Here is a 24,712-nt window from a genome sequence, read left to right on the forward strand (position 1 = left end):
AAGAAAAACTAATACTTCACGCATATCCAGCATAGCTCTCTGCTTCAACGGCAGGGGAGAAGAAAAACTGATACTTCACGCATATCCAGCATAGCTCTCTGCTTCAACGGCAGGGGAGAAGAAAAACTGATACTTCACGCATATCCAGCATAGCTCCCTGCTTCAACGGCAGGGGAGAAGAAAAACAACCAATAAGGGCTGAATAACACAGTCTGGGTAAAACAAATAAGCATGGGTGTAGCTTGCTTATTGCGGCGGTTACTACCCCTACTACCCATAACTAATCAAGCTAGATATTTCACTTGGATGCAGCTCCATCACTGCTCTCTACATTAATGGTGGGGGAGGAAGGGAAATAGAACCAAAGAGCTAAGAGAAACAGAAGTATGGGAGAAGGGGTGAGGGAAGCTTGCTGGGCAGACTGGATGGGCCGTTTGGTCTTCTTCTGCCGTCATTTCTATGTTTCTATGTTTCTATGTATACCCTAAATTCATCACTGTGCATGTTTTAGCATTACATCTTAGCAGCCAGTCTCTAGACCATGCCTCAAGCTTCGCTAGATCCCTCCTCATGTTTTTCACACCTTATTGGCTATCTACCCTGTTGCAGATTTTGGTATCATCATCAAAACGATAAAACAAACATTGTCAAGTTAAGTGTAAAACATTGATAAGACAGGCAAAGAGAGAATTTGAAATGAAGTTGGCCATAGAGGCAAAAACTCATAATAAAAACTTTTTAAAATATATCCGAAGCAAGAAACCTGTGAGGGAGTCGGTTGGACCATTAGATGACAGAGGGGTTAAAGGGGCACTTAGGGAAGATAAGGCCATTGCAGAAAGACTAAATGAATTCTTTGCCTCCGTGTTTACTAATGAGGATGTTGGGGAGATACCAGCTCCAGAGATGGTTTTCAAGGGAGATAAGTCAGATGAACTGAACCAAATCACCGTGAACCTGGAAGATGTAGTAGGCCAGATCGACAAACTAAAGAGTAGCAAATCACCTGGACCGGATGGTATGCATCCTAGGGTTCTGAAGGAACTCAAAAATGAAATTTCTGATCTATTAGTTAAATTTGTAACCTATCATTTAAATCATCCATTGTACCTGAAGACTGGAGGGTGGCCAATGTAACCACAATATTTAAAAAGGTTTCCAGGGGAGATCCGGGTAGCTATAGACCAGTGAGCCTGACTTCAGTGCCGGGAAAAATAGTGGAAAGTGTTCTAAACATCAAAATCACAGAACATATAGAAAGACATGGTTTAATGGAACAAAGTCAGCATGGCTTTACCCAGGGCAAGTCTTGCCTCACAAATCTGCTTCACTTTTTTGAAGGAGTTAATAAACATGTGGATAAAGGTGAACCGGTAGATGTAGTATACTTGGATTTTCAGAAGGCGTTTGACAAAGTTCCTCATGAGAGGCTTCTAGGAAAAGTAAAAAGTCATGGGATAGGTGGCGATGTCCTTTCGTGGATTGCAAACTGGCTAAAAGACAGGAAACAGAGAGTAGGATTAAATGGGCAGTTTTCTCAGTGGAAGGGAGTGGACAGTGGAGTGCCTCAGGGATCTGTATTGGGACCCTTACTTTTCAATATATTTATAAATGATCTGGAAAGGAATACGACGAGTGAGATAATCAAATTTGCAGATGACACAAAATTGTTCAGAGTAGTTAAATCACAAGCAGATTGTGATAAATTGCAGGAAGACCTTGTGAGACTGGAAGATTGGGCATCCAAATGGCAGATGAAATTTAATGTGGATAAGTGCAAGGTGATGCATATAGGGGAAAAATAACCCTTGCTGTAGTTACACAATGTTGGGTTCCATATTAGGTGCTACAACCCAAGAAAGAGATCTAGGTGTCATAGTGGATAACACATTGAAATTGTCGGTGCAGTGTGCTGCGGCAGTCAAAAAAGCAAACAGAATGTTGGGAATTATTAGGAAGGGAATGGTGAATAAAACGGAAAATGTCATAATGCCTCTGTATCGCTCCATGGTGAGACCGCACCTTGAATACTGTGTGCACGTCTGGTCGCCGCATCTCTGTGGGACCAGGCACCAGTAAAATCTAAAACACATGTGCGCCTTACACAAATGACCAACAAAACAGGGAGCTCTTTAAAGCAAATGTTCAGATCTGCAAAGTTACGCCTCACCCTGGACACAGCACGTGGCCCCCTGGACACAGCACGTGGCTCTATGAGCTGGGGGACCGCTGAATGTTTGCTCACCCTGGACACAGCGCGTGGCCCCATGAGCTGGGGGACCGCTGAATGTTTGCTCACCCTGGATACAGCGCGTGGCCCCCTGGACACAGCGCGTGGCCCTATGAGCTGGGGGACCGCTGAATGTGTTAAATTATTATTGGAAAGACATCACTGCTATTCACAGTCTGCACGTACACACAGCAAGTGATAGCTGAAGACTGTACGGATGTGATCCTTAACCTCTACCTGAGTGATTAACCTCTATCGTGAAGCAGGAGGGGGTTTGGAAGAGGGGTGCGTGCCTTTAAACCAGAAGGACCCTCGACCCATGCCGAATGAGGTCACTGCAATTACAAGCAGAAACCCGTGGAGAGAAAGTGAGCGGGAAACCCCAAGAAGCCCGACTCGGGGCCGGAAGGACTGAGGTTTTTACCTTATTCCCCACAGTAGGAAGGATTGTGGAGGGCAAAGCCTTTACTCAGTCAGACGTCATGCAATAAGCACCCAGGAAGCAGAGATGCATTTTCTCCTGCTATCAGGACACGCCCACTCCCACACGAGACACGCCCACTCCCACACGAGGCACATTCAGCTCGCCAGGCTGGAAACACAATAATCTTCTCTAATTGCTTTGCTCCTCATCTCTTTATTCTCCTTTCCTCCTCTTCTTGCTCTTCCTTAACTCCTTCTTCAGGGTCTTCGCTCCGTTTTCCCTTCCTTCTGTCTTCTCCAGTTCCTTCCCTCTTGGTTTGACATTGACGTTTCCCTCTTCTCTCATTCCCTCCGTTTGTCTTGCTCTCCCTCCCTCCCTCTGCCTCTTTAGCAGCTCACGGGAAAGATTTCGCCCCTCTTCCTCTGTGTCCCAACCCCTCACTTCCCCCAACCCTCCTCCTATTGCCCCCTTCTCAGCCCTCCCGTCTGCTCATCGCGTCCATCCCTTCACCATCTCCAGCTAGCTGGCTCCCTTATCCCTTTCCTGCTCGCTGCGCCCCCTCTGTCCTCCCAAATCACTCTCCCCCCCCCCCCCCCACAATGCTCCGTCCCTCACCTTCACCTTCTGACCTCCCTCTCCCAGGGCGGATAGGCAGGACGGCAGAGCTGGGGGGGCCAGTGGTGCTGGAAAGAGGAGGGGGCTAGACGCCCCGGCTTCCGGCTCTGTCCTCCTGTCTGCCAGGTCATGGGAAAGAGAAGGGGGTGGGGGGGCATTCAAAAGCTTTCCTTGGCCCGCAGGCCACGAGGCAGCAGCTCTGGGGCCCTGTAGGCCTTCTCGGGGTGGGGGGAAGGGACGCAGCCCCTTCGTTAGCAGAGGGCAGTATGAGGAAAAGGGATCTTTCTACGTAATTGCTAGAAGTACAAAAGTAAACTCTACATGAGATGCCACGAATGAAAACGAGAATACGCTGAAAGTAAAAAAACAAAAGAGAAATGGCAGCTGCGTGGGAGGAGAGAGCTGCTGCGCCCCCTAGTGGACGGTACCTGTGCTGACGGCCGCATTGGCCCTAGGGGAAGCTGCAGCTCTGGCAGTGTCTGACACGGGAGGGAAGCAAAGCACCTGCAAGCACTCGGAGGTGTCCGAGCTCACCTGGGAGCTCAGCGGCCGACATCCGGAGGGAATATTATCCAGCCTGACTCCTAGACTGGAGGGGACCCTCCGACGTCCGGGCAGAGCTGGCTCTTCTCTCCGGCCTAGCGCGGCGTGCATCTTACGCTCTCTTTCCGTCACTGCATAAGGAAGCACCTGCAAGCACTCGGAGGTGTCCGACCTCGCCTGGGAGCTCAGCGGCCGACATCCGGAGGGAATATTATCCAGCCTGACTCCTAGACTGGAGGGGACCCTCTGACGTCCGGGCAGAGCTGGCTCTTCTCTCCGGCCTAGCGCGGCGCGCATCTTACGCTCTCTTTCCGTCACTGCATAAGGAAGCACCTGCAAGCACTCGGAGGTGTCCGAACTCGCCTGGGAGCACAGCGGCCGACATCCGGAGGGAATATTATCCAGCCTGACTCCTAGACTGGAGGGGCCCTCCGACGTCCGGGCAGTGCTGGCTCTTCTCTCCGGCCTAGCGCGGCGCGCATCTTACGCTCTCTTTCCGTCACTGCATAAGGAAGCACCTGCAAGCACTCGGAGGTGTCCGAACTCGCCTGGGAGCACAGCGGCCAACATCCGGAGGGAATATTATCCAGCCTGACTCCTAGACTGGAGGGGACCCTCCGACGTCCTGGCAGCGCTGGCTCTTCTCTCCGGCCTAGCGCGGCGCGCATCTTACGCTCTCTTTCCGTCACTGCATAAGGAAGCACCTGCAAGCACTCGGAGGTGTCCGACCTCGCCTGGGAGCTCAGCGGCCGACATCCGGAGGGAATATTATCCAGCCTGACTCCTAGACTGGAGGGGCCCTCCGACGTCCGGGCAGTGCTGGCTCTTCTCTCCGGCCTAGCGCGGCGCGCATCTTACGCTCTCTTTCTGTCACTGCATAAGGAAGCACCTGCAAGCACTCGGAGGTGTCCGAACTCGCCTGGGAGCACAGCGGCCGACATCCGGAGGGAATATTATCCAGCCTGACTCCTAGACTGGAGGGGACCCTCCGACGTCCTGGCAGCGCTGGCTCTTCTCTCCGGCCTAGCGCGGCGTGCATCTTATGCTCTCTTTCCGTCACTGCATAAGGAAGCATCTGCAAGCACTCGGAGGTGTCCGAACTCGCCTGGGAGCACAGCGGCCAACATCCGGAGGGAATATTATCCAGCCTGACTCCTAGACTGGAGGGGACCCTCCGACGTCCGGGCAGTGCTGGCTCTTCTCTCCGGCCTAGCGCGGCGCACATCTTACTCTCTCTTTCCGTCACTGCATTTTTCCAGTGGCAGCGATGAGCGCGTCTGCTATTGATAGTATTTATCTCTCTTACATTTTTCCTGCTTTGATGTATTTTTAGTTTGTTTTTATCCTAAACTTCTTGGCTAATATTGTTTACAGGCGGTATATTAAGCCTAGTATATAATAATAATAATAATTAGTCTATGTTGGTAGGTTAGCAACTCCCTTTAAAAATTATGCTGCATAGGAGAGTTTCTATGGAGAATTTCAGGTCCTATGAGATACATCTGGCACTCCACGAAGATAACGGGCGGCACATTAAAAACAAATCAGGGAAAGTTGGTTTTTTTTTCACCCAGCGCACAATTAAAACTGTGGAAGTTGTTGCTAGAGTATGTGGTGAAAGCTGTCAGTGCAGCTGGGTTTTAAAAAGGATTTGGAGAAGTTCCTGGAGGAGATGAAAAAGAGCATGAAAGCCTTATCCATTCTGCCCATCAATTCCCATCCCGCCTTCAGACATCCCCCGTATCTGCCCCAGACTTTGTCTCCACCACCTCCGCTGGGAGTTTCTTCCATGCATCCACCGCTCTCTCTGTACAGAAATATTGAGTCTGAGTCCTACCCCCTTTCACCCTCACCTCATGACCCCCTGGTGCTAGAGCCTCCTGTGCCTGGAAACCTCTCAGATATCTGAATGTCTCTATCACACCTCCCCTATCTCCCCTTTCCTCCAGGGTGTACATGTTTACATCTTTCACCCTCACCTCATGACCCCCTGGTGCTAGAGCCTCCTGTGCATGGAAACCTCTCAGATATCTGAATGTCTCTATCATATCTCCCCTATCTCCCCTTTCCTCTAGCGTGTACATGTTTACATCTTTCACCCTCACCTCATGACTCCCTGGTGCTAGAGCCTCCTGTGCATGGAAACCTCTGAGATATCTGAATGTCTCTATCATGCCTCCCCTATCTCGCCTTTCCTCCAGGATGTACATGTTTACATCTTTCACCCCTCACCTCATGACTCCCTGGTGCTAGAGCCTCCTGTGCATGGAAACCTCTGAGATATCTGAATGTCTCTATCATGCCTCCCCTATCTCGCCTTTCCTCCAGGGTGTACATGTTTACATCTTTCACCCTCACCTCATGACCCCCTGGTGCTAGAGCCTCATGTGCATGTAAACCTCTGAGATATCTGAATGTCTCTATCATACCTCCCCTATCTCCCCTTTCCTCCAGGATGTACATGTTTACATCTTTCACCCTCACCTCATGACTCCCTGGTGCTAGAGCCTCCTGTGCATGGAAACCTCTGAGATATCTGAATGTCTCTATCATGCCTCCCCTATCTCGCCTTTCCTCCAGGGTGTACATGTTTACATCTTTCACCCTCACCTCATGACCCCCTGGTGCTAGAGCCTCCTGTGCATGGAAACCTCTGAGATATCTGAATGTCTCTATCATGCCTCCCCTATCTCGCCTTTCCTCCAGGATGTACATGTTTACATCTTTCACCCTCACCTCATGACTCCCTGGTGCTAGAGCCTCCTGTGCATGGAAACCTCTGAGATATCTGAATGTCTCTATCATGCCTCCCCTATCTCACCTTTCCTCCAGGGTGTACATGTTTACATCTTTCACCCTCACCTCATGACCCCCCTGGTGCTAGAGCCTCTTGTGCCTGGAAACCTCTGAGATATCTGAATGTCTCTATCATACCTCCCCTATCTCACCTTTCCTCTAGGGCGTACGTGTCTACATCTTTAGGTCTCTCCCCCTGTGCTTTAGGACGAAGACCTCTGACCACTGTTAAAGTCCATAAGTGGGAACCTCCATTTTCTCATTTTATTTTTCCTGAGAATTTATCAGAGTTTATTACAATAGAACAGAAAAGGTTATTTACCCAGAAAAATGGAGAATCGTCCATTTCCATGGATTTCTCTTATTTTCTGTCACTCTTATAATAAACTCTGATGAATTAGCAGGCAACATAGAATAAAAGCTGGAACTGATAGTCCCTAAGCCCCTCCAGGCAGGTAAGAGACGGGGAAGCCACTGCTTACGAGGAGGGAGGACTGGACTGGAGGCCATTCCTTGGGGTCCTGCCAGGTGCTTGTGACCTGCATCGGCCACCGTCAGAGACGGGATGCGGGCTCGATGGAGCCCCGGTCTGTCCCAATGTGGCACTCTCTTATCTTCTTATGCACATGCATACAGTATGGCACTCTCTTATCTTCTTATGCACATGCATACAGTGTGGCAGTCTCTTACCTTGTTATTCACATGCATACAGTGTGGCACGCTCTTATCTTCTTATGCACATGCATACAGTATGGCACTCTCTTATCTTCTTATGCACATGCATACAGTGTGGCACTCTCTTATCTTCTTATGCACATGCATACAGTATGGCACTCTCTTATCTTCTTATGCACATGCATACAGTATGGCACTCTCTTATCTTCTTATGCACATGCATACAGTATGGCACTCTTATCTTCTTATACACATGCATACAGTGTGGCACTCTCTTATCTTCTTATGCACATGCATACAGTGTGGCACGCTCTTATCTTCTTATGCACATGCATACAGTGTGGCACTCTCTTACCTTGTTATGCACATGCATACAGTGTGGCACTCTCTTATCTTCTTATGCACATGCATACAGTGTGGCACTCTCTTATCTTCTTATGCACATGCATACAGTATGGCACTCTCTTATCTTCTTATGCACATGCATACAGTGTGGCACTCTTTTACCTTGTTATTCACATGCATACAGTGTGGCACTCTCTTATCTTCTTATGCACATGCATACAGTATGGCACTCTCTTATCTTCTTATGTACATGCATACAGTATGGCACTCTTTTATCTTCTTATGCACATGCATACAGTGTGACACTCTTTTACCTTGTTATTCACATGCATACAGTGTGGCACTCTCTTATCTTCTTATGCACATGCATACAGTATGGCACTCTCTTATCTTCTTATGCACATGCATACAGTGTGGCACTCTCTTATCTTGTTATTCACATGCATACAGTGTGGCACTCTCTTATCTTCTTATGCACATGCATACAGTGTGGCACTCTTTTAACTTGTTATTCACATGCATACAGTGTGGCACTCTCTTATCTTCTTATGCACATGCATACAGTATGGCACTCTCTTATCTTATGCACATGCATACAGTATGGCACTCTTATCTTCTTATGCACATGCATACAGTATGGCACTCTTATCTTCTTATGCACATGCATACAGTGTGGCAGTCTCTTACCTTGTTATTCACATGCATACAGTGTGGCACTCTCTTACCTTGTTATGCACATGCATACAGTGTGGCACGCTCTTATCTTCTTATGCACATGCATACAGTGTGGCACTCTCTTACCTTGTTATGCACATGCATACAGTGTGACACTCTCTTACCTTGTTATGCACATGCATACAGTGTGGCACGCTCTTACCTTCTTATGCACATGCATACAGTGTGGCACTCTCTTACCTTGTTATGCACATGCATACAGTGTGGCACGCTCTTATCTTCTTATGCACATGCATACAGTGTGGCACTCTCTTACCTTGTTATTCACATGCATACAGTGTGGCACTCTCTTATCTTCTTATGCACATGCATACAGTGTGGCACTCTTTTATCTTCTTATGCACATGCATACAGTGTGGCACTCTCTTATCTTCTTATGCACATGCATACAGTATGGCACTCTCTTATCTTCTTATGCACATGCATACAAATATCTGCCTACGATAACCTCTGACTCCAGATGCTCCGTCATGAATGAGGACTACAGAGCAGACATTCAGAAAAAAAACATTCATTCAAAAGAGGAATGCAGAATTACATATCAATATCACCTTTACTGAATGACCCATACAGCATGCAATGCACTATCACACCCAGACTGAGTGCACACCCCGAGGTCTCCTGCCACTCACCCTCACACCCAGACTGTGAGCACACACCCCGAGGTCTCCTGCCACTCACCCTCACACCCAGACTGAGAATGCACACCCCGAGGTCTCCTGCCACTCACCCTCACACCCAGACTGAGAATGCACACCCCGAGGTCTCCTGCCACTCACCCTCACACCCAGACTGAGAATGCACACCCCGAGGTCTCCTGCCACTCACCCTCACACCCAGACTGAGAATGCACACCCCGAGGTCTCCTGCCACTCACCCTCACACCCAGACTGAGAATGCACACCCCGAGGTCTCCTGCCACTCACCCTCACACCCAGACTGAGAATGCACACCCCGAGGTCTCCTGCCACTCACCCTCACACCCAGACTGAGAATGCACACCCCGAGGTCTCCTGCCACTCACCCTCACACCCAGACTGTGAGTGCACACCCCGAGGTCTCCTGCCACTCACCCTCACACCCAGACTACAAACATACACCCCGAATCCTGCCACTCACCCTCACACCCACACTACAAGCACACATCCCCGAATCCTGCCACTCACCCTCACACCCACACTACAAGCACACATCCCCGAATCCTGCCACTCAGCCTCACACCCAGACTGTGAGCACACACCCCGAGGTCTCCTGCCACTCACCCTCAAACCCAGACTGAGAGCGCACACCCCGAGGTCTCCTGCCACTCACCCTCACACCCAGACTGTGAGCGCACACCCCAAGGTCTCCTGCCACTCACCCTCACACCCAGACTGTGAGCACACACCCCGAATCCTGCCACTCACCCTCACACCCAGACTGTGAGCACACACCCCGAGGTCTCCTGCCACTCACCCTCACACCCAGACTGTGAGCGCACACCCTGAGGCCTCCTGCCACTCACCCTCACACCCAGACTCTGAGCGCACACCCTGAGGTCTCCTGCCACTCACCCTCACACCCAGACTACAAGCACACACCCCGAGGTCTCCTGCCACTCACCCTCACACCCAGACTGTGAGTGCACACCCCGAGGTCTCCTGCCACTCACCCTCACACCCAGACTGTGAGTGCACACCCCGAGGTCTCCTGCCACTCACCCTCACACCCAGACTGAGAATACACACCCCGAGGTCTCCTGCCACTCACCCTCACACCCAGACTGTGAGCACACACCCCGAGGTCTCCTGCCACTCACCCTCACACCCAGACTGTGAGCGCACACCCCGAGGTCTCCTGCCACTCACCCTCACACCCAGACTGAGAATACACATCCCAAATCCTACCACTCACCCTCACACCCAGACTCTGAGCGCACACCCCGAGGTCTCCTGCCACTCACCCTCACACCCAGACTGTGAGCACACACCCCAAGGTCTCCTGGGACTCACCCTCATACCCAGACTATAAGCACACACCCCGAATCCTGCCGCTCACCCTCACACCCAGACTACAAGCACACACCCCGAGGTCTCCTGCCACTCACCCTCACACCCAGACTACAAGCACACACCCCGAATCCTGCCGCTCACCCTCACACCCAGACTAAAAGCACCCACCCCGAATCCTGCCACTCACCCTCACACCCAGACTACAAGCACACACCCTGAATCCTGCCACTCACCCTCACACCCAGACTACAAGCACACACCCTGAATCCTCCCACTCACCCTCACACCCAGCCTGTGAGTACACACCCCGAATCCTGCCACAGACTACCAGAAAACACCCTGAGGCCTCTTACCACTCACCCTCACCCTCACACCCAGACTACAAGCATACACAAGAAACCTCACAGCACTTAACACCACCACTGAGTACTCCCTAACTGACCCAACGAGGCCTCCTAACACCTAACAGCATTTCTACACTCCCTGACTGTCCCAGAGAGACCTCCTGTCACCACCATTCAGCACTCCCGGACTGTCTCAGAGAGACCTCCTGTCACCACTATTCAGCGCTCCCTGACTGTCCCAGAGAGACCTCCTGTCACCACCATTCAGCATTCCCTGACTGTCCCAGAGAGACCTCCTGTCAACACCATTCAGCGCTCCCTGACTGTCCCAGAGAGACCTCCTGTCACCACCATTCAGCGCTCCCTGACTGTCCCAGAGAGACCTCCTGACACCACCATTCAGCGCTCCCTGGCTGTCCCAGAGAGACCTCCTGTCACCACCATTCAGCGCTCCCTGACTGTCCCAGAGAGACCTCCTGTCACCACCGTTCGGTGCTCCCTGACTGTCCCAGAGAGACCTCCTGTCACCACCGTTCCGTGCTCCCTGACTGTCCCAGAGAGACCTCCTGTCACCACCGTTCAGTGCTCCCTGACTGTCCCAGAGAGACCTCCTGTCACCACCGTTCAGCGCTCCCTGACTGTCCCAGAGACCTCCTGTCACCATCGTTCAGCGCTCCCTGACTGTCCCAGAGAGACCTCCTGTCACCACCATTCAGCGCTCCCTGACTGTCCCAGAGAGACCTCCTGACACCACCATTCAGCGCTCCCTGGCTGTCCCAGAGAGACCTCCTGTCACCACCATTCAGCGCTCCCTGACTGTCCCAGAGAGACCTCCTGTCACCACCATTCAGCGCTCCCTGACTGTCCCAGAGACCTCCTGTCACCACCATTCAGCGCTCCCTGACTGTCCCAGAGAGACCTCCTGTCACCACCATTCAGCGCTCCCTGACTGTCCCAGAGAGACCTCCTGTCACCACCTTTCAGCGCTCCCTGACTGTCCCAGAGAGACCTCCTGTCACCACCATTCAGCGCTCCCTGACTGTCCCAGAGAGACCTCCTGTCACCACCATTCAGCGCTCCCTGACTGTCCCAGAGAGACCTCCTGTCACCACCATTCAGCGCTCCCTGACTGTCCCAGAGAGACCTCCTGTCACCACCTTTCAGCGCTCCCTGACTGTCCCAGAGAGACCTCCTGTCACCACCATTCAGCGCTCCCTGACTGTCCCAGAGAGACCTCTTGTCACCACCATTCAGCGCTCCCTGACTGTCCCAGAGAGACCTCCTGTCACAACCATTCAGCGCTCCCTGACTGTCCCAGAGAGACCTCCTGTCACCACTATTCAGCGCTCCCTGACTGTCCCAGAGAGACCTCCTGTCACCACCATTCAGCGCTCCCTGACTGTCCCAGAGAGACCTCCTATCATTGCTGGCCCAGTTCTATGGTTTTGGTGAAAGGCTGAGGTGCTCAGAGCTGGAAGGGAAACTACAGACCGGTTAGCCTGACTTCAGTGCCAGGAAAAATAATGGAAAGTGTTCTAAACATCAAAATCACAGAACATATAGAAAGACATGGTTTAATGGAACAAAGTCAGCATGGCTTTACCCAGGGCAAGTCTTGCCTCACAAATCTGCTTCACCTTTTTGAAGGAGTTAATAAACATGTGGATAAAGGTGAACCGGTAGATATAGTATACTTGGATTTTCAGAAGGCGTTTGACAAAGTTCCTCATGAGAGGCTTCTAGGAAAAGTAAAAAGTCATGGGGTAGGAGGCGATGTCCTTTCGTGGATTACAAACTGGCTAAAAGGCAGGAAACAGAGAGTAGGATTAAATGGGCAATTTTCTCAGTGGAAGGGAGTGGTCAGTGGAGTGCCTCAGGGATCTGTACTGGGACCCTTACTGTTCAATATTTTATTTATTTATTTAACAGCTTTTAATAAACCGGTGTTCGTGCGGGCACATCACGCCGGTTTACAATAAACTTGCGAAAGGAGGAAGTTACAATAAACAGGGAGAGGGGGAATGGAGCAGGTTCGAGAAAAAAGGGGGAGGGGGAGAGGGGAGAAAGTAAAGGAGGAAGAAGATAGCAGCTGGGAAATTAAAAGGAATGTAACATTATTTACATGAGAGGCAATAAAATGAGGGTTAGGGCATTGTCACAAAGTTACAGCGGATAATGAGGAAATATGGATTGCATGGAGTATAACTGTGGAGGCTTATTTGCGGTAGTTATGGCAAGTTATGAGACACATATATATATATGCTTTTTTACAGCAGCTGAGGCAAGTGAAGAAGATAATTAATTTTGACTTTTACCATGCAGGAGGTACAGGTTGTGGGGTAGATGGGGTGTGGTAAAGTGTAAAGGTGTAAGATCATTTATAAATGATCTTTCCAGATCATTTATAAATGATCTGGAAAGAAATACGACGAGTGAGATAATCAAATTTGCAGATGACACAAAATTGTTCAGAGTAGTTAAATCACAAGCAGATTGTGATAAATTGCAGGAGGACCTTGTGAGACTGGAAGATTGGGCATCAAAATGGCAGATGAAATTTAATGTGGATAAGTGCAAGGTGATGCATATAGGGAAAAATAACCCATGCTATAATTTCACAATGTTGGGTTCCATATTAGGTGCTACAACCCAAGAAAGAGATCTAGGTGTCATAGTGGATAACACATTGAAATCGTCGGTACAGTGTGCTGCGGCAGTCAAAAAAGCAAACAGAATGTTGGGAATTATTAGAAAGGGAATGGTGAATAAAACGGAAAATGTCATAATGCCTCTGTATCGCTCCATGGTGAGACCGCACCTTGAATACTGTGTACAATTCTGGTCGCCACATCTCAAAAAAGATATAATTGCGATGGAGAAGGTACAGAGAAGGGCAACCAAAATGATAAGGGGATGAAACAGCTCCCCTATGAGGAAAGACTAAAGAGGTTAGGACTTTTCAGCTTGGAGAAGAGACGGCTGAGGGTGGATATGATAGAGGTCTTTAAGATCATAAGAGGTCTTGAACAAATAGATGTGAATCGGTTATTTACACTTTCGGATAATAGAAGGACTAGGGGGCATTCCATGAATTTAGCAAGTAGCACATTTAAGACTAATTGGAGAAAATTCTTTTTCACTCAACGCACAATTAAACTCTGGAATTTGTTGCCAGAGGATGTGGTTAGTGCAGTTAGTGTAGCTGGGTTCAAAAACGTTTTGGATAAGTTCTTGGAGGAGAAGTCCATTAAAGGCTATTAATCAAGTTTACTTAGGGAATAGCCACTGCCATTAATTGCATCAGTAGCATGGGATCTTCTTAGTGTTTGGGTACTTGCCATGTTCTTGTGGCCTGGATTGCCACTGTTGGAATCAGGATGCTGGGCTTGATGGACCCTTGGTCTGACCCAGCATGACAATTTCTTATGTTCTTATGTTCTTAAGACTCACTCAGACCCGCTGGACTACCACTAGCTGGACTTCCACTGGCTTCTTGGCTCTCTCTACGCCTTCCTCAACACACCAGCACCTGGATTCAGTCTCTTCCGGATAATCTACTCTGATTACGCATCTTGAGAAACACGATGCTAACTTTCCCTATCCCCATCTTACATCGTCGCCACCATTCTCGCATTAAATCACTACAAATACCCCCGAACCACACTTCCAGATCTCTCATTACAATCATGTCCTCCCCCCTCAATCAGCTGTTAGGGCTCTCGCTCTTCTCTCTAACCCTCTTCAACGCACAATCACTGACAAAGAAGATGCACATCCTCAATGAATTCCTCCTGGACTCAAAACCAGACATCTGTGCCATCACGGAAACCTGGCTAAAAAACTCCGACATTGCTCTGATAAATCCACACCTATACAACTTCTTCTCAATTCCCAGGCAAAAAAAACGAGGAGGCGGCCTTCTCCTAGCCACCAAAAAAAAATTCAATCTCACCGCACAACTAGTTAAGACCTCCACCAAACTTGAACTTGGTCTATTCAAATCTAAGCAACTTCAAATTCTACTAGTTTATGCACCACCAGGTCTACTATACACTGACACCTCCCCCCTCATAGAAATCATAGCGAAACATATCAACTCTGATTCCCCAGCTATGATTCTGGGGGACTTCAACCTCCACGTAGACGTCACTCCTCCCTCCCACAATTGCGAAGCCTTCATCACCACTCTAAGAGCCATGGGCTTTGAACAAATCATCGACAAAGCGGGACATACTCTTGACCTCCTCTTCATAAACTCCAGCCTGTCTTACTCCATCCCCCCTGATTGCACCCCAGTTCCCTGGTCGGACCACTCCCTGGTTTCCGTTATCCTCGCAACCAAAGAACATCTAAACTCCCCACAGCCTCGTTCCACTATCCACTTCAGGAAATCATGCCCATCCGATGTTCTCAAGGAATACCTTTCCAAAGAAGTCTCTAATTTGGACGTAACCAACCCTAACTCAGCCCTTCTATCCTGGCACAATATCATGGAGGCAATAGCTAATAAACTATGCCCCTCAGCGGTCAAAATAATCAACTCGACGCTAAAGAAAAAACAACAATAGTTCTCACCTGAACTTAAGCAATTGAAGCATGACCTCAGACATAAGGAAGGCAAATGGCGCAAGACCCCTTGCACTACTACACTGTCTGATTAAAAAAACACTCTCCACCTTTACAGGTGCGCCACCCTTCATACAAAAAAAGATTTCTACTCGAACAGAATTCACGACCTCCAATTCGATGCCAGGGCCTTGTTTTCCTACGTTTCCCAACTCACCAAAACCTCCACCCCGGTTATCCCAGACAAGCAAGCACAAATCAAGGCCAATGAGCTCGCACTCTTCTTTCAAAAAAAAATCTCAAACACACTAGCACTCCTCCCCACCATTACAACTTCCCCTCCCCTAACTCCTAACACCACTCCTCACACTGGAACCATCCTTGACATCTTCGATCTCACTTCCTCCCTGGAGGTTGAGTCCCTACTTAAGAAACTTAGACCATCCAGTCACCCATCAGACCACATTCCTACAAAACTACTGCTACTCCTTCCTGACACCATATCCAGACCTTTGGCCAACATCATAAACTGCTCCTTATCTCAAGGAATCTACCCAGACAGGCTGAAAACTGCGTCCCTCAAACCCCTGCTAAAGAAACCCAACCTAGATACAAGAGATCTCTCCAATTTCCACCCTATTTCTAATCTCCCTTTTATCGCTAAACTCACAGAAAAACTGGTCAATACACAAAATGCTCTACCCATCCCAATTCCGTAAATCCTTCAGCACGGAAACCCTACTCATCTCCCTCACTGATCACATCATCATGGGCCTTGATAAAGGACAATCATTCCTTTCTAGTTCTTCTAGACATCTCTGCTGCTTTTGATACTGTGAACCACTCTATCCTTCTAAACCACCTCTCAGACATCGGCCTTTTAGGAACAGTTCACAGATGGTTCGAATCCTTTCTCAGCAACAGACGATTCAAGGTCAAAATCAACAATAAAGAATCTCCCAGCACCAATTCATCATTAGGCGAACCCCAAGGCTCCTCACTGTTACCTACCCTCTTCAATATTTACCTCCTTCCCCTATGCCAGTTGCTAACAGACCTAAAATTAATATATTATCTCTACGCGGACGACGTACAGATTCTGATCCCGATCACAGAATCCCCCTCAAAAACACTCATATTCTGGGAAAATTGCCTCCAATCCATCAACCGCCTACTCACCAGTCTGAATCTGGTCCTTAATGCTACCAAGGCCAAACTCCTCCATCTCCTCCGACCACTCCGACCCACCCTACCCCCTGATCACGCATGTAAGAGACCTCGGAGTAATCTTCGACCACCGCCTGAACCTAAAGAAATCCATTAACACCACAACCAAAGACTGTTTTTATAAACTACAAGTTCTGAAAAGGCTCAAACCCCTCCGCCACTTCCATGACTTCAGAACGGTCCTCCAAACCACGCTCTTTGCCAAGATAGGCTACTGCAACGCTCTTCTCCTTGGTCTCCCAACCTCCACCACCAGACCACTACAGATGCTCCAGAACGCGGCAGCCAGAATCCTGACCAACTCCAGCCGCGTAGCTCATATCACTCCCATCCTCCAGAACCTTCACCAGCTTCCAATTAACTACAGAATTCTACACAAGTCCCTCACCATAATCCATAAAACCATCCACAAACAGCTACAGCTCGACCTTCAGACCCCTCTCAAACTTCACACCTCCACAAGACCCAGAGAAGCTTACAAGGGAACCCCGCAAGTCCCCTCAACGAAAGCCACACTTCATATGGCCACTAAAGAGTGGGCATTCTCTACAGCGGGACCTGCCATTTGGAATGCCATGCCCCCGGACCTCAGACTGGAACCCTGCCTCGTAACATTTCGGAAAAAACTCAAGACCTACATAAGAACATAAGTAATTGCCATGCTGGGTCAGACCAAGGGTCCATCAAGCCCAGCATCCTGATTCCAACAGTGGCCAATCCAGGCCATAAGAACCTGGCAAGTACCCAAAAACTAAGTCTATTCCATGTAACCATTGCTAATGGCAGTGGCTATTCTCTAAGTGTACTTAATAGCAGGTAATGGACTTCTCCTCCAAGAACTTATCCAATCCTTTTTTAAACACAGCTGCACTAACTGCACTGACCACATCCTCTGGCAACAAATTCCAGAGTTTAATTGTGCGTTGAGTAAAAAAGAACTTTCTCCGATTAGTTTTAAATGTGCCCCATGCTAACTTCATGGAGTGCCCCCTAGTCTTTCTACTATCCGAAAGAGTAAATAACCGATTCACATCTACCCGTTCTAGACCTCTCATGATTTTAAACACCTCTGGTCTTTCAAGCCTTCCCATAACCTTCAGAAACCTACGAGATGCCACCTAGTCATCCCAGCTACTCAAGCAGCTTGACATCCACTGCCAGTTAGTTTTTTTTATATACCTCTTCTATCCTATGTTTTCCGGCTACCTCAGCCCCCCACGTTCTTCTCTCCTCGTTTTAATGTAACTTTTGCTTCTTGTTAAATGGTTTGTTTTACAGTTATCACCCATTGTTCCATGCAAACCAATGTGATATGTTACTTGTCATGAATGTCGGTATAGAAAAGAGTTAAATAAATAAAAAGGCTTCTGCTTTACCACAGAGATGTTTAATAGGACATAGCAAACCGGGAGGAAAGGTGAGGGAATAAAATCATAGGGTAGGGATACTTCCCCTATGAAATGGATGTTTGACGTCGCAGCTTCCTGCAGATCCTTTGGGTGTCCCGCTCAGTGAAGAGCAAACATTGCAAATCCCATATCAATCTGAAAATTGCTAAATTGTTCCTGTGTTTCATGAAATTATTTTGTAAATGCTGGGTAAATTTTCAAAACACTACAAAGCAGAAAAAAAATAACAAAGTTTATGAAAAATTTTCAGCAAAGCTAACGGGCTGGATCTCTGTTTAAAAGGTGCCAGCCGGTCAAGATTGGGAAAAATCCATATTCTGTGTGTGCAGGCTGAGGCAAGAAACCGAAGCTGGCTTAGGGCTGTACATCAGTCCCCGTGCCGGAGCAATCGTTCTCCGGCTGCCGCGTACTAATACATTTCTAGTGACGTTAGTAATGATGGCAGAAAAGACCAAATGGTCTGTCCAAATCTGCCCAGCAAGCTTCTTATGGTAGTAACTGCCGCTCCGTGCAGGTTACTCCTATGTGTCTCTTAAAGACAGCGACTGCCGCTCCGGGCAGGTTACCCCCTATGTGTCTCTTACAGACAGCGACTGCCGATCTGTGCAGGTTACCCCTATGTGTCTCTTAAAGACAGCGACTGCCGCTCTGTGCAGGTTATCCCTATGTGTCTCTAAAAAACAGCAACTGCCGCTCCGTGCAGGTTACCCCCTATATGTCTCTTACAGACAGCGACTGCCGCTCCGTGCAGGTTACCCCTATGTGTCTCTTACAGACAGCGACTGCCGCTCCATGCAGGTTACCCCTATGTGTCTCTTACAGACAGCGACTGCCGCTCCGTGCAGGTTACCCCCTATGTGTCTCTTAAAGACAGCGACTGCCGCTCCGTGCAGGTTACCCCCTATGTGTCTCTTAAAGACAGCGACTGCCGCTCCGTGCAGGTTACCCCCTATGTGTCTCTTAAAGACAGCGACTGCCGCTCCGTGCAGGTTACCCCTATGTGTCTCTTACAGACAGCAACTGCCGCTCCCTGCAATTATCCCCTATGTGTCTCTTAAAGACAGCGACTGCCGCTCCTTGCAGGTTACCCCCTATGTGTCTCTTAAAGACAGCGACTGCCGCTCCTTGCAGGTTACCCCCATGTGTCTCTTAAAGACAGCGACTGCCGCTCCGTGCAGGTTACCCCCTATGTGTCTCTTAAAGACAGCGACTGCCGCTCCGTGCAGGTTACCCCTATGTGTCTCTTAAAGACAGCGACTGCCGCTCCCTGCAGTTATCCCCAAGCCTTATGATACCTCATTAACAAAACAAACCATACCGCTAGCAACATTTCATACGGGGTGAGGAGCTTTCTTGAAAATTCAGACAGTGCTGCTTGACGCGCTTCGCTCACGGTCTTGGCCGTAAGAAGCCGTCCTGCGCGTTTTCCCCTTACGTGTGGTGCATCGCTACCCCAGGCTGTAAAAGTCGGGGCTGGTGATGGTTGTCTGAATCCAGTTCCCCCAATTGAAGCAGAGAATGCTGTTGCAGTAGAAATATCAGGAAGGTAAGTGCTGAAATGTAACCGGTCTCAGTAAACCGTTAGCGATGGACCCTGACTGTGCAGAAATTGTACAAGTGAAAAGTCTGCAGGGGGGAACATATATCTGTAAAAGCAGATTGTTCAGCATCGAAAGCGATGCCCTAAGGGCAGGTGGCAGCCCAGAGACGGGCGCCTGAAAACCCAGAACCTGCCTCGTTAACTTCCTGCAGCAGTGCAGGGGACCACGGGGCCAGTGCAGAGCGGGGAACTGGCAGGGGCAGGAAGGTTTCATGTGATAGACACACAGAGGATGGACATGAAGACCGGGGGGTAACTGATGGGAGCTTTCCATGGGGGGGACGGGGACGGCCGTTGCAAGCAGCCAGCGGTGCATCGCTGAAGGACTCCGTCTGGGCACATCTGGCAGGTAACACACGGTCTGCTTATCCGGCCGCTTATGTTATTTCAGCGAAGTTTGATCAAATGCACTCACGTGACAGCGGTAGGGGCAGGGGCAGTCACCTCTACAGCCGGGGGGGGTCCAATCCCCTGTGCACTGCAGCTGGGAGGGATGGGTCTGGCCACTGCCTGCTGGGGTGAGGCCCCCTTTACCCTCAGGGCACCTGCAAGGGGCAACAGTTACAACCCTCGAGCCCCTTGCTGGGCAGACTGGACGAACCATTGTGGGCTTCACGGGTTGTCGTTCGCTCTGTTGCTATCAGTAAAACCGAGACGTCCTTGCATTGGTCAGCGCAAGCCTCTCTCACTGTCCGGTTTAGGTGGGGGCATCTCCCCTCGTCACAGAGCTGCTTATTCCCAGCTAAACCTTTCCCCGATGTCGGGACAAAGCGCTGCATCCTGCCCTAAGTCTTCTCCCGAAAGCAGAGTGCGCGGTGCCTACGTGAGCGGAAATTTGCTGGGAGACGATGGTTCTCTCGCCGTCGCATGGATAATGCTCTCCGGGCAGGATGCTGGCAGCTCCCTGGGATGGGTATCTCCCCCCCCCCCCCCCCTCGCATCCCGTGATTACCACTTCTCCCTCTCCGGCTTGCCCTCACCTGCCTTCCGCACCCTTCAGGTTTATCCCATCCCCTCGCCCGCATCCTCATCTCAGCCTCTGGGAACCTTGTGTGTGTGAGTGGGGGGAGGGACAGGAACTGCTGTGCCCACCCAAGCTCTCCCTACCACAGCACCCGGTACTGCTCCCATAACAGGTTTCCCCCCTCCAGGTCCAGGTCATCGCCTCTGGGTCAGTGGCCTCCCGTGCACCCACTCCCTCACCCTCCGTCCATGCATTCAGCAGGGAAAGAGATGGGGGGAATGGAAACACAGAAATGCACAGCGGGAAGACAAAAAGGCAAAAAAAACCCCAAAACACCCTGCCAGAACAAACCTATTCTCCCAGAAACTGGGGAAAAAAAATAAATTACTTTCTGAGGATTGGATCTCGCTCGCTGGCTGACCTGCTCTCCGGTCCTGGTTAGGCGTGGACGGGTGGCTTAGGATGGACCGAAAGGAAAGCGGATCCTCAGACCCCCAGCAGAATGAGCAGAAGGAAACGTTCCCTCTGGGGCTGAGAAGGGGGGCAGGGGGGCAGCATTACTTGTGCTGGGGGAGTCGGAAAAACTCAAGTCTCTGACAAATCCTTTTTAAGTTGTGAAGCGTTCGAGCATTTTGAGCTTCAGATGTTCCAATTTACCTTTCAGTATTCTGATCGTAAGGTCCATTGATGCAATGGTCTGGTTCCGACAAAACGGACACCCCCCCCCCCCCCCATTGGGTTCTTTATCTCCCTATCAGAAATAATCCTACTGCCTGGTGTCATCTTATCATCGTAAGAGCCCCCTCCCCCCAGCGATGTTCCTGTGCTCCGACCTGAGGAAATCAGAAATGATTTAACTTTCTCCAACAGAAAGGTATCACCTGACAGTTTTGGGAGGTCAATCGAGTGGCCTGACCTGGAAAGCAGGTTACCTTATCCAGGATGGGCTGGAAACTCCATCTCTCATTTGCCAGAACAGGACTTTGGAATGTGTCATGCATTTGTAGGCAATGCCCAAATATTGGTCGGACTCAAGCAGTGGTCCCCAAACCTGTCCTGGAGGGCCACCAGCCAGTCGGGTTTTTGGGATATCCTCAATGAATATGCATGAGAGAAAATATACATGTTATGGAGGCAGTGCATGCAAATGCACTGCCTCCATAACATAATGCAGCTGCACGAATTCTGACAAATACCAGGAGAAGGGACCACATAACCCCTATTCTAAAGAGCCTCCATTGGCTACCGATACACTTTAGAATAATATACAAGGCCATTCTCACCACATACAAAAACATCCACCAACTGGCTCCCATTGACCTACAGATCCCTCTCCGACTACACAATTCGTCAAGACCGACAAGAGATGCATACAAGGGATCGCTACAGGTACCACCGTCCAAATCTACCAGACACAGCACACTAAGAGACCGAGCTTTCACTACAGCCATCCCACCGTTATGGAACTCCATCCCCTCAAATCTCAGAACAGAATCATGCATCTCAACCTTCAAAAAAAGACTAAAGACCTGGATATTCATACAAGCTTTCCCGGACGCCAATTGATCTAACACCTCCAAGCCACCCCTAATCTCCATCTACACTATGGTCGACCTTATCTCCTATCGTTTACTTGTGTAAATTAATAACCTGTCCTTTCTCTTCCTCTAAGCCAAGTTCTTATCACCTTGTTATATGTAACTGCCTTTTCAGCACTTTGTTATTGTTATGTTTACTTTGCACCCCTGTTTTATGTGAACCAGCATGATGTGACTGCTGTCTCGAATGCCGGTATATAAAAAAAATCTAAATAAATAAATAATAAATAAATAAATGTTCTCTCATGCATATTCATTGAGGATATTCCAAAAACCCGACTGGCTGGTGGCCCTCCAGGACAGGTTTGGGAACCCCTGGTTCAGAGCTTCTCATCCCTAACCTATGGAATGGTAGGGTTGTCCTATCTCTCTCTGTGCACACTACACAACTACAGTCTCTCTGTGTGTGCACAACACAGATGCCTATTCTCTCTCTCTGTACACAGTACACAAGTACAGTCTCTCTGTCTGTGCACAACACAGATGCCTATTCTCTCTCTCTGTACACAGTACACAAGTACAGTCTGTCTGTGCACAACACAGATGCCTATTCTCTCTCTCTCTCTCTCTGTACACAGTACACAAGTACAGTCTCTCTGTGTGTGCACAACACAGATGCCTATTCTCTCTCTCTCTCTCTCTCTGTACACAGTACACAAGTACAGTCTCTCTGTGTGTGCACAACACAGATGCCTATTCCCTCTCTCTCTCTCTGTGCAGAGTACACAGGTACAGTCTCTCCATGTGCGCACAACACACATGCCTATTCTCTCTCTCTCTGTGCACAGTAAGACATGTACAGTCGCTCCGTGTGTCCACAACACACGTCTATTCTCTCTCTCTCTGTGCACAGTACTCAAGTACAGTCGCTCCATGTGTGCACAACACACATGTCTATTCTCTCTCTCTCTCTCTCTCTCTACACAGTACACAAGTACAGTCTCTCTGTGTGTGCACAACACAGATGCCTGTTCTCTCTCTCTCTCTCTCTGTGCACAGTACACAAGTACAGTCTCTCCCTGTGTGCACAACACACATGCCTAATCTCTCTCTCTCTCTGTACACAGTACACAAGTACAGTCTCTCTATGTGTGCACAACACAGATGCCTGTTCTCTCTCTCTCTCTCTCTGTGCACAGTACATAAGTACAGTCTCTCCCTGTGTGCACAACACACATGCCTAATCTCTCTCTCTCTCTCTGTGCACAGTACATAAGTACAGTCTCTCCCTGTGTGCACAACACACATGCCCAATCTCTCTCTCTCTCTCTGTACACAGTACACAAGTACAGTCTCTCTGTGTGTGCACAACACAGATGCCTGTTCTCTCTCTCTCTGTGCACAGTACACAAGTACAGTCTCTCCCTTGTGCACAACACACATGCCTATTCTCTCTCTCTCTCTCTCTGTGCACAGTACACAAGTACAGTCTCTCCATGTGTGCACAACACATATGCCTATTCTCTCTCTCTCTCTCCACGCACAGTACACAAGTACAGTCTCTCCGGGTGTGCACAACACACATGCCTATTCTCTCTCTCTCTCTCTGTGCACAGTAGACATGTAAGTCTCTCCGTGTGTCCACAACACAGATGCCTATTCTCTCTCTCTGTGCACAGTAGACATGTACAGTCTCTCCGTGTGTGCACAACACAGATGCCTATTCTCTCTCTCTCTCTCTCTCTCTGTCTGTGCACAGTACACATGTACAGTCTCTCCATGTGTGCGCAACACACATACCTATTCTCTCTCTCTCTCTGTGCACAGTATGACATGCCCAGTCTCTCTCTCTCTGTTCACAGCATACATGTACAGTTTCTGTGTGTGCACAGCACACATGCCCAGTCTTTCTCTTTGTGTACATAGCACGCATGCCCAGTCTCTCTGTGTGCACAGTACACATGCACAGTCTCTCTTTGTGTGCACAGTACACATGTATTGTCTCTCTTTCTCTGTAGACAGCACACATGCCCAGTCTCTCTCTCTGTGCACAGTACACATGTACAGTCTCTCTGTGTGTGTATGCATAACTCACATGCCCAGTCTCTCTCTCTCTCTCTCTCTCTCTCTGTGCACAGTAACACATGCCTAGACTCTCTGTGGGTGCACAGTACACATGTATTGTCTTTCTGTCTCTCTCTGTGTACACAGCACACATGCCCAGTCTCTCTCTCTCTCTCTCTCCGCACAGTAACACATACCCAATATTTCTCTCTCTGTGCAGGGTACACATGTATAGTCTCTCTCTCTCTGTGTACATAGCACACATGCTCAGTCTCTCCGTGTGTGCACAGTACACATGCACAGTCTCTCTCTCTCTCTCTCTCCCCGCACAGTAACACATGCCGAATATTTCTCTCTCTGTGCAGGGTACACATGTATAGTCTCTCTCTCTCTCTGTGTACATAGCACACATGCTCAGTCTCTCCGTGTGTGCACAGTAACACATGCCCAGACTCTCTCCCTATGTGCACAGCACATGTGCCTAGTGTCTTTCTGTATGTGCACAGCACACATGTCCAGTCTCTTTCTGCGTGCACTCAGTAACACATGTCCAGTCTCTGTGTGTGCACAGAATACATGTAAAGTCTCTGTGTGCATAGCACACAAGTTCAGTTTCTCTCTGTGTGTGCACAGTGAACATGCCCAG

The 24,712-nt window shown here is 49.3% G+C and overlaps 1 protein-coding gene across 1 annotated transcript in view; it reads right to left on the minus strand.

Moving 5' to 3' along the window:
* The window catches only part of LOC115082304 (homeobox protein GBX-1-like), a 67,596-nt gene that overhangs the window by 41,811 nt on the left and 1,073 nt on the right, over positions 1-24,712 (minus strand).

This window comes from Rhinatrema bivittatum, unplaced genomic scaffold (genome assembly GCF_901001135.1).
Source record: "Rhinatrema bivittatum unplaced genomic scaffold, aRhiBiv1.1, whole genome shotgun sequence".
Taxonomy (NCBI): Eukaryota; Metazoa; Chordata; class Amphibia; order Gymnophiona; family Rhinatrematidae; genus Rhinatrema; species Rhinatrema bivittatum.